This window comes from Trichechus manatus, unplaced genomic scaffold (assembly GCF_000243295.1).
Source record: "Trichechus manatus latirostris isolate Lorelei unplaced genomic scaffold, TriManLat1.0 scaffold00001, whole genome shotgun sequence".
NCBI classification, from domain to species: domain Eukaryota; kingdom Metazoa; phylum Chordata; class Mammalia; order Sirenia; family Trichechidae; genus Trichechus; species Trichechus manatus.
The window spans coordinates 30,162,322-30,176,860 of record NW_004443937.1 but is presented as its reverse complement, the minus strand read 5'-3'; the positions used below and the strand labels follow the sequence as shown (position 1 = coordinate 30,176,860).

At 40.5% G+C, this 14,539-nt stretch overlaps 1 protein-coding gene across 1 annotated transcript in view; it reads right to left on the bottom strand.

Moving 5' to 3' along the window:
* RAD54L2 (RAD54 like 2) overlaps positions 1-14,539 on the bottom strand; it is a 113,020-nt gene that overhangs the window by 73,584 nt on the left and 24,897 nt on the right. The window lies entirely within an intron of this gene.

The window sequence follows — 14,539 nt, the reverse complement described above, 5'->3', positions numbered from 1 at the left end:
AAATGGTGTATCTTTGGCTATGTGTATTTTCACCAAAAAAAAAAAAAAGGTTGAGAAATTAGAGGGTTGACATGTTGTGGGGTTGTTAACCAAGGTCATAAAACAATATGTGTACTACTGGTTCATGAGAAACTATTTGTTCTGTAAGCCTTCACCTGAAGTACAATAAAAAACAAAAAAATTTTTTAAAAAATACCTTACAGTGACCAAAAACAACAAAACTACACACCTCAGAGTTCTCATTTGTTCATTCCTTCATGCAGCAACTATTTTCTGAGTACCAACTCTCTATATCTATAGTTATCTACACATACGCATATATATGTATATATAATTGTAGGTGCTATTCTAGGCTTTGGGAACACAGCAGGAAGCAGTACTAGGGGGCTGGGAAGTACCAAGAGAGGCTATTTTTCTATAAGGGTCAGGGGGTTGCTCACTGAGCAGAGGCCATAAAGAAGTGAGGGGGAGTCACACAAACATCTGGAGGGAGTGTGTTCCGGGCAGAGGTCTGCAGTGGGAGTGACTAGGAGTGCTCAGGGAATAGGGAACAGGTCCTGCCTGGGGCACTACAAGGAGGATAGTCCACTTCCCAAACACCTGAATGAAGGGCTTTCATTGGCAGCTGACTATTTACCACACTGTCACTCCTCCCAAGTATGTGGGGTGGCTGGCCTCAGGCTCACTCCAGTTTGGAATACCCCTGTGGGCACCTCTACTTTTGGGCCTTGTCCTACCTCTTGGCCCGATTCCAGCCCCATCTCTTCCAAAAATCCTTTGCCAATTGTCCAAGTCTTCTGGATCATATTCCCTTGTGGTGGCCGTGCTGACCCACACTATCAACCTTCACTGAAGGGTTCACATGGGCTAGCTGGCGAAGTGGTTTGCCTTCTGTGGCCTCACCTCCTGACCCAACAGTAAAGCCCCAGGAGCAAGGATTGTGTCTTTGAATCCTAGACTTAGAAGGATACAAATTATTCATTCATTCACTCCCTAATTTGCTGACTCCTCTGCTATGTGCCAGATGCTGTGCTTGACCTAGGCCCTAGGGATAAGGATGAATGAGAGCAGGTCCTCAAAAAAAAACATTTTCCATACAGCCTACATCTTCAGAGACAAGGATTCTCCCACTACCAGATAATAAAACAAATTATACAATGCTTGATTTGATCACGAGGGGATCGCTTTTCCAGCATCCTCGGAAAAGAAGTCCCTTCCATATAGGAGGAACCAAGAAAATAAAATCACACTAAGATAACTAGGTACTCAAAGTCACATTATACTTCCCAACAGACAGAAACAGTGGGTGGGGTATGTCTCTGCCAGCCACTGCCATCTTCTCTCTGTCTGTCTCATCACTTTACTATTAGCTACTATAAAGGTAATTTCTTTTTAAGGGTAAAAAAAAGAGATGGATAGCTATGTGATAAAGTAAATAAAGCAAAATGTTAACATGCAGATTCACTGACCAATCTTTCAATTTTTCTGTATGTTTCAAAGTTTTTATAATAAAACGTTGGGGGGGGTGACGTAAATAATCTTTTACAAGACAACTGGGCAGTAACAGCAACAATGAAGTCATCCTCAAATTCCTCCCATCTCCCAAAATAAAAGTTGAAGCACAGCTTCTAATTATTCAACACAAAAACTACTCCAGACTGAAATCTTTCAATAAGGTCTAGACACAATTTCAAACAACTTCTATATTCTCCAAAACAGACATAAACAAAACAAAACATGAAGCAAACTGGATCCTTTAGTTTAGAGTTTTGAAAAACCAGAACTTAAGTTTAGGACTGCTCAGAGTTAAAAAAATGATTATGAATGTGTGTGTCCAGATGAGTCAGGTACATAGCTTCTCAAGACAAGCAGAGCAAAGAACAGCTGTGAAATGACTTAGTAATAAAATTAAAATGTTTACATTATAATACTTCCAAAAGCATCTGCAAAGGGCATTAAGGCATAGGGGAAGCAAGGCAATTCACAAACACAAGTCAATATTACTAATGCTGGGCTACCATTCACTTACTGCTAAGGCAGATTGCACATCTTTGTAGAATAATTATCTTGCATCTTTGGTTCATTTAATAGGTTTTAGGAAGGAAGTAATAAATCAATTAGATATCAGCAGCCTAGAAGGCAGAATTTATTTCTGAATATTAGTACGATGATAATTCATCAGCAACTGCTCTATGTCTGGAAATCAATCTTCATAATCAGCACAGTCCCTCTGTTTTATCATAGACTGCTTGAGATAAGAGTGTTTTGCTGATTATGGAGTGGCTTTTATAGAACAATTTTTAATTAGCAAGTACCTTTAAGTAATCTGAATGCCCGTCATTCTAGAGAAGAAATTGTGTGGTGGATGAATGACAATCACTTAGAGATAAGCAGTTATGAGGAAAAGTCTTGTGAACACCCTTAGGTAACAGTATCTTCAAACAAATCTCAGCCCCCCAACTCCTGATAGATAGAAGCAAACATCTATCGAACATCTGACAACCACATACGAGATACATTAGTCCAGCCCCCCACTCAAAACATTTTTAAAAACAGAGGGCACTTTAAAATAGTACCCAGACCACAAGATGCCCGTAACAGAGAAGGAGCTGGAAAGTGATAGAGTTCATAAAGTCTCATCAAATTTGGTTTTCTCTTTCTCTTCCTCCCACAGGCCACTAAATTTCTTAAAGAGATAACAAAACAAATTCTTTTCTTAGCTGTTTAGAACCATACCAACTACTTAAGGGGCAAGTTTTGCTGTCAGTGATGTCCTTCAAGAAGGCAACAAAAGGAAATGGCAGGGGAAAGCTGGCCTTGGGGGGCAGCAGCATGGTCAATTGCATTCTGCCTCTAAGAGGCTACACACACACACATACACACGCGTACACGCACACGAACACACACATGCATGCACACACCTACATGCACGCGTGCATGCACACACACAGATATTCCACGTGGGCACAGCTTTTCAGAACACATGGAAGGCAGCCCTGATTCAAGAACTTAACTCTTAGTAGAAACGTTACACAGAAATGAGGAAAAACGTTGATAAAGAAAAAAATACATCTCCCAGGTTTGCTCCTCATTCCATGGGAAACACTGCCTCAAACTCTAGCGAAGGGGGACTCTGCCTCTAATACACAGAGAAACCTGGAGAGTAATCATGGGTGTGCTGCACCTTAATGAGGGCTTGTATTCCTAAGAAGCAAATTCTGAGAATCAAATTCTATTTTAATGAACTTACAGAACTAGCTATTTAAAGGAACTATAAGGAGAACCACTCTAAAAAGCAAACATCCAACCCCTAAGTAAAATGTTAATATATCGGGTTTGCTAAAAAAAGAAGCTATGAATATGAAGAAACCCACGCAGTCCCAGTCCAGCCCCTCACAGCAATCTTGAGAGTGAACGAAAAGGTTGTTCTGCCCTGCTAAATTCAAGACAACAACACCTGTCTGTAGAATAAGTCATAAGTGCACAGCCTTTAGAGACCCTCCTGGGGGGGAGGGGGGGGCCACGGGAGGAAGGAAAACACACACAACCCAGCAAAGGCTTTATTCACAAAGCAGACTTGCGCGTGAAATCAGAGAACTGCGGGCACACACAATGCCTCATCACTGCTGGGCCATTTCAGAGATGGCCTCACACTCCTCGGCAGCATCCTGATCTTGCCTTTTAAGTAAAAGAATCTTTTCCGAATCGCCATTTCCTCATTCATTCCAGTGACCTCGAGCAGTATTAAATTTCCTCAAATTATCTTAAAGCAATTTCATAGCAAGTGTCATTGAATTTTTTTTTTTCATGAAGAATATAAATAAATCTTGGGTTTAAGCTCATTTACTAGGAGAAAAAAAAATCTTCTGAGAACAGGAAAACATTCAGTGTAACACTTTGGGCAACACCCCTTCTAAGAAGTCCATTAGTCAAAGAATTTATATAATTCAAAGAGAAATAGAGTTCAATCTATAAATAGTACTCAATGAGTACCCACAGGATCCTACCAGTCTGCTGAGAGACCCACTAGGGACCTCTAAAGTTATTTCAAAACACATTTCCTGTGCTAGAGAAAGACACCACTCCAATCCCACCCAGTGTGCACTTCAAACTTCCACATAGCCCAAACGCCTTTCAATTACCTGTCAAATACTTACAAACACATTTAGATACACACAAAGCAGTCACAGAGCTAGACAGACACAGTTCAGCCTATTTCACTTGGAAATATAATGAGACTTTGGCGATATAGAACTTAACACAAAATAAGGAAGGAAAGGTGAGTAAAAACATTCAAGTCAACTCTCTCCTAAACAGCAATGATGTTGTGCCTTGTCCAAGAAATCAGCACAAACCACAGTGAAGGGCACTGGAGGCAAGAAACCTAAATTCTAGTCACAGCTCTGCAGGTTACTAGTTATATAACCTTGGGCAAGTCAGTTCTCCCTTGACTTCAAAAATCCCTCTTATTTCAGTTAAGATGAGAGATGGGCCTGAGCTAATCTTCAAGATACCTTCAAGATTCTAAAATAGCAAATCTCAAAGTATGGCCTGGTGACACTTGAGGGCCCTAGAGACCCTTTAAGGGGGCCGCAAAGTCAAAATCATGCATGAGTTAACAATTCATTCAAAATGCAGGACAGACTAATGGATTTTCAAGTAATGGAGCACAAAAAGTTCTTGATACAGTTTCAAATTTCATATTGCAACTAACCTTTAAGAAACTGCCACTTGCCTGAGTTTTGGTATAAGTAGCAAAGAAGATCCATAATTATCAGAAAAGGCTATTAAAACACTCCTCCAGATACAACTATTGCTTTCTTCTAGTCCAGAACAAAAAAGAAAAAAGGAAACCAAAGAATCAGAAAAGCTAGTCTACAGGACTAACAATCTAAATGAACCATGGCCTCATCTACTCTGAGACCAAAAGAACTAGATGGTGCCCGGCTACCACTAACAACCATTCTGATCAGGGCCACAACAGATGGATCCTGATAGAAGGGGAGAAAAATGTGGAACAGAACTCAAATTCTTAAAAAATCCAGACTTACTGGACCAATTGAGATTTGAGGACTCCCAAGATTATTGCCCTGATATACTCCATAAACCTTGAACCGAAACTACCTCCTAAGCTCACTTTTTAGCTAAATAACAGATTGGCTCATAAAATAAAGAATATTACCAGTGAGTACTGTGCACCTTTAAAAAATCATCTATATGAGACCAAATGGTCAACAATTACTCTAAAGCAAACATGAAAGGGTAAGGGGGCAGGGAAACCAGATTACTGGAAGCAAAATATCCAGAAGGGAATTAAAGAGAATGTTGAAACATCATGAAAAATGTAACCAATGTCTCTAAACACTATGTGCAGTAATTGTTAAATGAGAACCTAACTTTGTGTGTAAACATTCACCAAAAACACAAATATTCTAAAAAATTGAACAGTTCTGCATTACATTCAAATTAAAAAACATAAGCGTAATCTAATATACAAATGATGTGTTGTTGTGTGCCATCAAGTCAATTCCAACTCAAAGACTCAAGAGGAGAGAGCAGAACCGCCCCATAGGATTTTCTAGGCTGTAATCTTTACGGCCACCACTCATTTGTCAGTTTGTCATATGGTAGTGGCTTGTGTGTTGCCGTGATGCTAGAAGCTATGCCTGTTATTTCAAATACCAGCAGGGTCACCCATGGTGGACAGGTTTCAACAGAGCTTCCAGGCTAAAGAAGACTAGGAAGAAGGACCTGGTGATCTACTTCTAAATAAAGTTTCGTCAATGAAAACCTTATGAGTAGCAGTGGAACATTGTCTGATGTAATGACAGAAGATGAGCCCATCCTGGAGTCAATTCTGACTCATGCAGTTACACCAATGAGTTCCATTCAAACATAATTCCTTTCCTCTCAAGGTGGCAACATCTTTCCCTAGAATGCCATGAAGTCAGGATCAGAATGAGAACTAGAAGACAAGCTCCTAGGATTAACTGTCAATACTCTCACCATATATGTGAAATTATCCTCTAAGAACTGACTCAGATTAAAAAAAACCCAAGTCGATTCCAATTCATGGTGACCCTACAGGACAGAGTAGAACTGCACCACAGGGTTTCCAAAGCTGTGAATCTTTACAGAAGCAGACTGCGACATCTTTCTATCGCATGATTCAGATTAGGGAGACATAACAACAAAATGCAATGTGTGATCCCGGGTTAGATCCTGCACCTGGGGAAGAAAATAGCTATAAAAGCCAGTACTGGGGCTTTAAAGTGTTAAAAAGCAACGATGTCACTTTGAGGACCAAGGTGCACCTGACCCAAGCCACAGTATTTTCAATCGCCTCATATGCACGCGAAAATTGGTACAACGAATAAGGAAGGCTGAAGAATTGATGTGTCAGAACTATGGTGCTGGCAAAGAATATTAAATATACCATGGACTGCCAGAAGAACGAACAAATCTGTCTTGGAAGAAGTACAACCAGAATGCTCCTTAGAAGCAAGGGTGGTGAGACTTCATCTTATGGACTCTGGATGTCTTATCGGGAGCGACCAGTCTCTAGAAAAGCACATCATCCTTGGTAAAGTAGAGGGTCAACAAAAAAGAGGACGACCCTCAATGAAATAGACTGACACAGTGGCTGCAACAATGGGCTCAAACAAAGCAACAACTGTGAGGATGGCACAGGACTGGGCAGTGTTTTGTTCTGTTGTAGACAGGGTTGCTATGAGTCGGGACCAACTCGACAGCATCTAACAATAACAACACTGTATCAGTATTAAACTTCCTAATTTTGATAATTGTTCTGTGGTTATGTAAGAGAATGTCCTTAGGGAATACAAACTGAAGTATTAAGTCACAAAAATAAATAACCTTCTAAAAGATGGTTAGCAAGGAAGAGAATTAGTTCTTCTATTCCTAGTTCTCCAAAAATTTAAACACTTAAGAAGTACAAAAATATCTTATTTCAAAGTACAAATTTGAAACATTACCTGACTATTCTCTATAGTTACAGTTAATCAGTAACAAACTCTCTTTCCTTTAAGACTTAATGACTTAGGGTTAAAAAGGCTAATTAAGCCTTCCAGCATCCTCAAACACAGAGATTAGGCTCTCTTGCTAGGGGGAGGGTCTCGTCCCCTCTTTCCCTGAGCCCAGTAGGAACTGGAACCATGTCTGAGGTAAAAATCTCACTTGGGCTCTCTCTGGAAGGATAGAGGCCTGATCCATGTCATAAACACATGGCGCCCCACAGGCAAGCAGAAACTGGACTCACCAGCTTGCCCTTCTTTGTGTAGATTCAGCCCAGTTCTGAACAGTCTTCTAAGGAGATTTATGTAATTTAATCTAGATTACATGTTTCACTATTACTTTATGGCTAAGGTTATTCTAACTTGTCCCCGATTCTGTCTTAGGCTTTTTTATACACACACATGCACACACGCAGCATGCATGCACACACGTGCACTGTAGAAACAGGACAGCTTAAGAATTACACCATTCGGAATTATTTATGTGCACTTGTGCTATCTCACATCAGGTCAGCCTAAGAGTCTCTCTCTAGTCTAATGCTAGACGTAAATGTTGAAGAAAACAGTGACATCTGAGTATTAGCAGAGATAAGTGGGAAAGAAAGTGTGAGTTCCATGCCATGAAGTCAGGATCAGAAAGAGAACTAGAAGACAAGCTTGACTTAAGCCAACATAGTAAAGTAGAAAAAAAGCTTCTTCTTTCAAAGTAATACTCTCTATAACCTTTCTGGGGAAAAGCATATGGAGTCTGGACAAAGTCCAGGCCATAGACTTTTCAACTAAGATGAGAACCTGCAAGAAAACTCCATTTCTATAAAGAAAAAATGGAAGTTAACCCTTGAGAAGAAGGGCCATCTGCCAAAAGCTGGAACATGGCCTGTGTGTGTGACACACCCAGCCGTGCACCTCCCGCCACTCTTCAGATAAAGAGGCTAGTCCACGAAGGCAAGGTCAAACTTCATTACATCAAATGGGAGCTTACAGGGACCAAAATAATTGACACAGGGACCTAGTCACACAGAAGATATTGTCAGGGTGGAAGGGACCAGCGTCAAAGCCTGGGATGAACCAAAAGCTTGAGGAAATATTTTGAAGAAAAAAGTAGCTGACAGTCACTTTGGAGAAAGAATGATTAAATGGAAAGTCAGAAAGGCTATCGATTTATTCAACTACTAAGTCTAATAAGCACTTTCTATGACAAAGACACCGTGTCAGGCACTGTGGGGGTGGCAAAAATACATGCTTTAAAGAAGAAAACTCAGCTGCAGAGCAAGAAACAATTAGACCATTTGACTCCAAAACAGAAAGAATCAACAAAAATGTCATCTTAGCCACCAAAGAAGTCTGAAGTATTTGAATAAATATCAAACCAAATCTAAGTATAATGTAAAGTGATAACAAAATAAAAGACAAGGCTAGTGGCTCATCAGGAAATTTACAATGCATTTTCTCCCCTGATTACACTGACCATGTGCCCTGAATATATCCACTCTCTCACCTGATCCCCTGGTGCTCAAGGACATTCACTCACCCTAGTGCAGTTAAGGGTGTAGTCTGGGACTTCATGGTTTCTCTCTAACGACGGTGAGGATGCACCCAGGAACTAAACTCCCTATCTCTGCCTCATCAGCACTCACTATGCTGACCTACAACTGCTGGCAACCACTGTCCAAGACAATCTAGTTGACTGAGAGCAAAGAAAAAGAATAAAAGTAGAACTCCTAGAGACAACTGCCAAATCTCAAGGACAGAGACTCCAGGCCTGTGTTTGGGGAGGAAGGTTAATGAAGTTTTAAGCTCTGGTCACTCAGTCAACAAGTAGTTATTAAACATTCTTGTGACTTATTCTCAAGTGGACATTTCACTGGGGCAGCAGCCAAAATAAAAATGTCTGCCCAAAAAAGGGAAGGGGAGTGAGTGATAGAAAAAAGGACAGGATGGGGAGCTAATCCTCCCTCCTGCTCACTACATCACCACAGCATACAAGAAAGAGAAGTGCAACTCACTCTTACATAACTGTGAAGCTAACAAAAGCCCCAGCTAAAGCAATTGTGGCATCTGCAGGCTGGGGGCTGCCACTCAGCCATGCTGATCCATAAACTGCTGAACACCCCACACCACAGTCATTTCCAGAATCTCTTCCTCACCTCTCCAATTAAAGACAAAAAAAGTGAGCTTCCATAACAATTCTGACAGGAGGGCCTCTTCACATTCAAATGACCCTATTTTAAAATATTCCTACTTTTAATACAGTTTGTATCATTAAGTTCTTTTTGCACGAGCTTGGGTGGGAATGAGGGGCAGGCCTCTTAAGATTTTTGCTCTCATATTTAGTATCTTACACACTGGACTTCACTCCTTATAATGAATAAAATATAGAGATTGTAAGAGTATGTATTTTGAGCGTGGACAGGCTTCTAACAAATGTCACTCACATAAAAGAATGAAAAGGATCCATGCAGTTTGACAAATGCCTTTAGGGCGGCTGTTTCCTAGATCAAGAACTATGAAATACACCACTTTTCAAATTTCAGGATTAACACAAACCAAGATTAACTGTGCCACTGTACGGCTTCCCCACTGATTACACCTTTACAGCAAAAGCCTCTAAAATTATCATCTGCAAAAGAAATTGTTGACTGAGAGAGTACTTAACTACTGGGTGCACCTGTCATGAAGCACAGCACTACAGAAAGATTACTGACCAACAGCTCTAGAAACTAACCAGTGAGAACCGACAAGAGAGTACCACAGTGAACAAGGTATACGTAACAAGTTGGGCAAGGATTTCCTGCACCTTGGCAGACAGGAGACTCTGCAAATTTTTCCACAGCAAAACATCTAGAAATGTGGATAAAATCATAATAAGCATCCTTTTTAAATGCACAGCTGAGCTAACAAAAAAAGTAATAAATCCCCGAGGACCAAGGATGAAAAGCAAACAGAAAACAACAGACTAGAACTCTTGAGAGCTAATACTGCAGCAGTCCTGGAAGAAGAGGAGGGTGTCAACCTTGGGGGAGGGAAGAAGACAAGAGACAATGCCTTGGACCCAAAGAAGCTAAAAAAAGTAGGTCTGCCACTTCTACATAAAGCCATCACCATGAAGAGCTACACTCTCATGAAAGAAAAGACTAGAAAAAAATTTGCCCACTAACACAGAAGACAATATGAAAGCTTGCATCAACCAAGGCTGGAGGAGGGTAAAAAGGTATTCTATGGGAATCTGTAATCATGAGTCTGCCTTCAAACCAGTTTAAGCTTAAACTTATACTTACTTACATGGTCTGACCGTGGTCTGTCAGTTTGTCGTACTGTGGTGGCTTGCATGCTGCTGTGACGCTGGAAGCTATGCCACTGGTATTTCAAATACCAGCAGGGTCACCCATGGTGGACAGGTTTCAGTGGAGCTTTCAGACTAAGATAGACTAGGAAGAGGGACCTGGCGATCTACTTCTAAAACAAATGGCCAGTGAAAACCCAATGGATAGCAGTGGAAGATTGTCTGATACAGTGCTGAAAGATGAGTCCCTCAGGTTGGAAGACACTCAAAATATGACTGGGGAAGAGCTGCCTCCTCAAAGCAGAGTTGACCTTAATGACATAAATGCAGTAAAGCTTTCAGGACCTTCATCTGCTGATGTGACACAAGTCAAAATGAGAACAGCTGCAAACCTCCATTAATAATTGGAACATGGAATGTACGAAGTATGAATCTAGGAAAACTGCAAGTTGTCAAAAATGAAATGGAACGCTTGAAGATAGATATCCAAGGCATTAGCGAGCTGACATGGACTGGTTTTGGCCATTCTGAATTGGACAATCATATGTTCTACTATGCCAGGAATGACAAATTGAAGAGGAACTCCATGACATTCACTGTCAAAAAGAACACTTGAAGATCTACCCTGAAAAAAATTTAAAAAAAAAAAAAAAAAAAGATCTATCCTGAAGCACAACACTGTCAGTGATAGGATGATATCCATATGCCTACAGGGAAGACCAGTTAATATGACTATTATTCAAATTTATGCACCAACCACTAATGCCAAAGATGAAGAAATTGAAGATTTTTACCAACTAATGTAGTCAGAAATTGATCAAACATGCAATCAAGACACAGTGCTAATTGCTGGTGACTGGAATGTGCAAGTAGGAAACAAAGAAGCAGGATCGGTATTTGGAAAATACGGCCTTGGTGACTCTCTTAGGCTGGGTTCTCTAGAGAAGCAAAACTAGTAAAGCATACAAATATATATATAGAGAGAGAGATTTATATCAAGGATACGGCTCATGCAATTGTAGAGGCTGGAACATCCCAAGTCCATTGGTCAGAACAGAGGCTTCTCTGGTGATAGGGAATCCAAGGTTGAGAAGGGACAGTGTTGACATGTTGTGGGGTTGTTAACCATTGTCATAGGGCAATATGTGTCCTGTTTAATGAGAAACTATTTGTTCTGTAAACCTTCATCAAAGGTACAAAAAAAAAATTATCTATGTGAGATCAAACTGACAACAGTAACTCAAAAGGTCTGACGGGAAGCCTGGGGGCAGTGAGCTGAAGATAATGGTGATGGAATAATTTGGAAAAGGATAGTGAGAATAGCAGCACAACTGGAAGAGTATAATCGATGTCGCTGAATTGTATACATAAAAACTTCTGAAATGGTGTAACTTTGGCTATGTATATTTTAACCAAAAAAAAAAAAAAAGGTCCTCCAAGGTCAAGAAGGGAGAGTGTTGACATGTCGTGGGGTTGTTAACCAATGTCATAAAACAATATATGTACTGAATGTTTAATGAGAAACTATTTGTTCTGTAAACCTTCATCTAAAGTACAAGTTAAAAAAAAAAAGAATAAAGGCTTCTCCTGATTCACGTAGCCACAGGGGCTGAAGAACCCAAGATCGGCAGGTCAAACAGCAGGGCTCTTGCTCACAGTCTGTGAAGATCACCGAATCCCAAGATCAACAGGCAAGACAGCAGGTAAGCTGCTAGCTCAAGTCCCAAGAACCGGAGGTTAGACAACAGGAGCCAGTTGCAGGATCCAGAGCGAGCAAACGCCCACCAGCCTTCCCAAGGAAACTCCCTTTCAACTGATTGGCTACTCACAGCAGATCTCATCATGGAGGTGATCACATTATATCAAATCTCATGGAAGTGATCACATCATCATACAACTGCCAAACCACATCATGACTGCCAAACCACTGAGAATCATAGCCCAGCCAAGTTGACATATGACCCTATCGATCACAGCAAAAGAAACCATGCCAGAGATCGCATGATAGAATTTTGCAAGAACATCCACCTATTCATTGGAAATATCTTTTTTCAACAACATAAACAGCGACTATACACACAGAACTTGCCAGATGGAATACACAGGAATCAAACCAACTACATCTATGGAAAGAGACGATGAAGAAGCTCAATACCATCAGTTAGAACAAGGCCAGGGGCCGACTGAGGAACAGACCAATGGTTCATATGCAAGTTCAAGCTGAAGGTGAGGAAAATTAAAACAAGTCCATGAGAGCCAAAGTACGAACCTGAGTATATCCCATCTGAATTTACAGACCATCTGAAGAATAGATTTGATGCACTAAACACTTATGACTGAAGACCAAACGAGTTGTGGAATGACATCAAAGACACCATACATGAAGAAAGCAAAAGGTTATTAAAAAGACAGGAAAGAAAGAAAAGACCAAAACGGATGTCAGAAGAGACTCTGAAACTTGCTCTTGAACACAGAGTAGCTAAAGTGAATGGAAGAAATGAAGTAGGACAGCTGAACAGAAGATTTCATAGGGTGGCTAGAAAATACAATAATATTTTACTTTAAGTATTATAATGAACTGTGCGAAGACCTAGAGTTAGAAAACCAAAAGGGAAGAACATGCTCCATGTTTCTCAAGCTGAAAGAACTGATGAAAAAATTCAAGCCTCCAGTTGCAATACTGAAGGATTCTCTGGCAAAATATTGAACAACACAGGAAGCATCAAAAGAAGGTGGAAAGAATACACTTACTGTACCAAAAAGAACTGGTCAACATTCAACCATTGTCATGGATTGAATTGTTTCCCCAAAAAATATATGTCTACTTCGCTGGGTCACGATTCCCAGTATTGTATAATTGTGTACTATTTTGTAATTTGATGTGATTTCCTTGTGTGTTGTAAATTCAATCACTATGATCTAATGGGATGGATTGGCGGCAGTTATACTGATGAGGTATACAAGATTGGACAGTATCTTAATCCAGTCTCTCTTAGGATATAAAACAGAGAAGCAAATGGAGATACATGGAAACCTCATACCACCAAGAAAGCAGTGCCAGGAGCAGAGCATGTCCTTTGGACCTGCGGTTCCTGTGCTGAGATGCTCCCAGACCAAGGGAAGACTGATACGTCATAAAGACCTTCCTCCAGAGCCGACAGAGAGAGAAAGCCTTCCCCTGGAGCTGACGCCTTGAATTTGAACTTGTCACCTACTAAACTGTGAGAGAATAAACTTCTCTTTGTTAAAGCCATTCACTTGTGGTAATTCTGTTAAAGCAGCAGTAGATGACTAAGACAACCATTTCAGCAGGTAGCATATGATCAAGAACCGACGGTACTGAAGGAAGAAGTCCAAGCTGCAATGAAGGCACTGGCAAAAAACAAGGCTCCAGGAATCAATGGAATACAAATTGAGATGTTTCAACAAATGTATGCAACACTGGAGGTGCTCACTTGTCTGTGCCAATAAATTTGGAAGACAGCTACCTGGCCAATCGACTGGAAGAGATCCACATTTGTGCCCATTCAAAAGAAAGGTGAGCCAAGAGAATGCAGAAATTATCGAACAGTATCATTAATATCACACGCAAGTAAAATTTTGCTGAAGATAATTAAAAACAGTGGCAGTAGTACATTGACCAGGAACTGCCAGAAATTCAAGCCAGATTCAGAAGAGGACATGGAATGAGGGATATCATTGCTGATGTCATGGATCTTGGCTGAAAACAGAGAATACCAGAAAGATGTTTACCTGTGTTTTATTGAGTATGCAAAGGCATTCAACTGTGTGGATCATAACAAATTATGGATAACACTGCGAAGCATGGGAATTCCAGAACACTTAATTGTGTTCATGCGGAACCTTTCCGTAGACCAAGAGGTAGTCGTTAGAACAGAACAAGGAGACACTGTGTGGTTTACAATTAGAAAAGGTGTGCATCAGGGCTGTATCCTTTACCATACTTATTCAGTCTGTATGCTGAGCAAATAATCTGAGAAGCCAGAGTATATGAAGAAGAATGTGATCATCATGACTGCATCAGGATGGAAGGAAGACTCATTAACAACCTGTGATATGCGGATGACACAACCTTGCTTGCTGAAAGTGAAGAGGACTTGAAGCACTTACTGATGAAGATCAAGACTACAGCTTTCAGTATGGATTACACCTCAATATAAAGAAAACAAAAATCCTCACAACTGGACCAATAAGCAATATC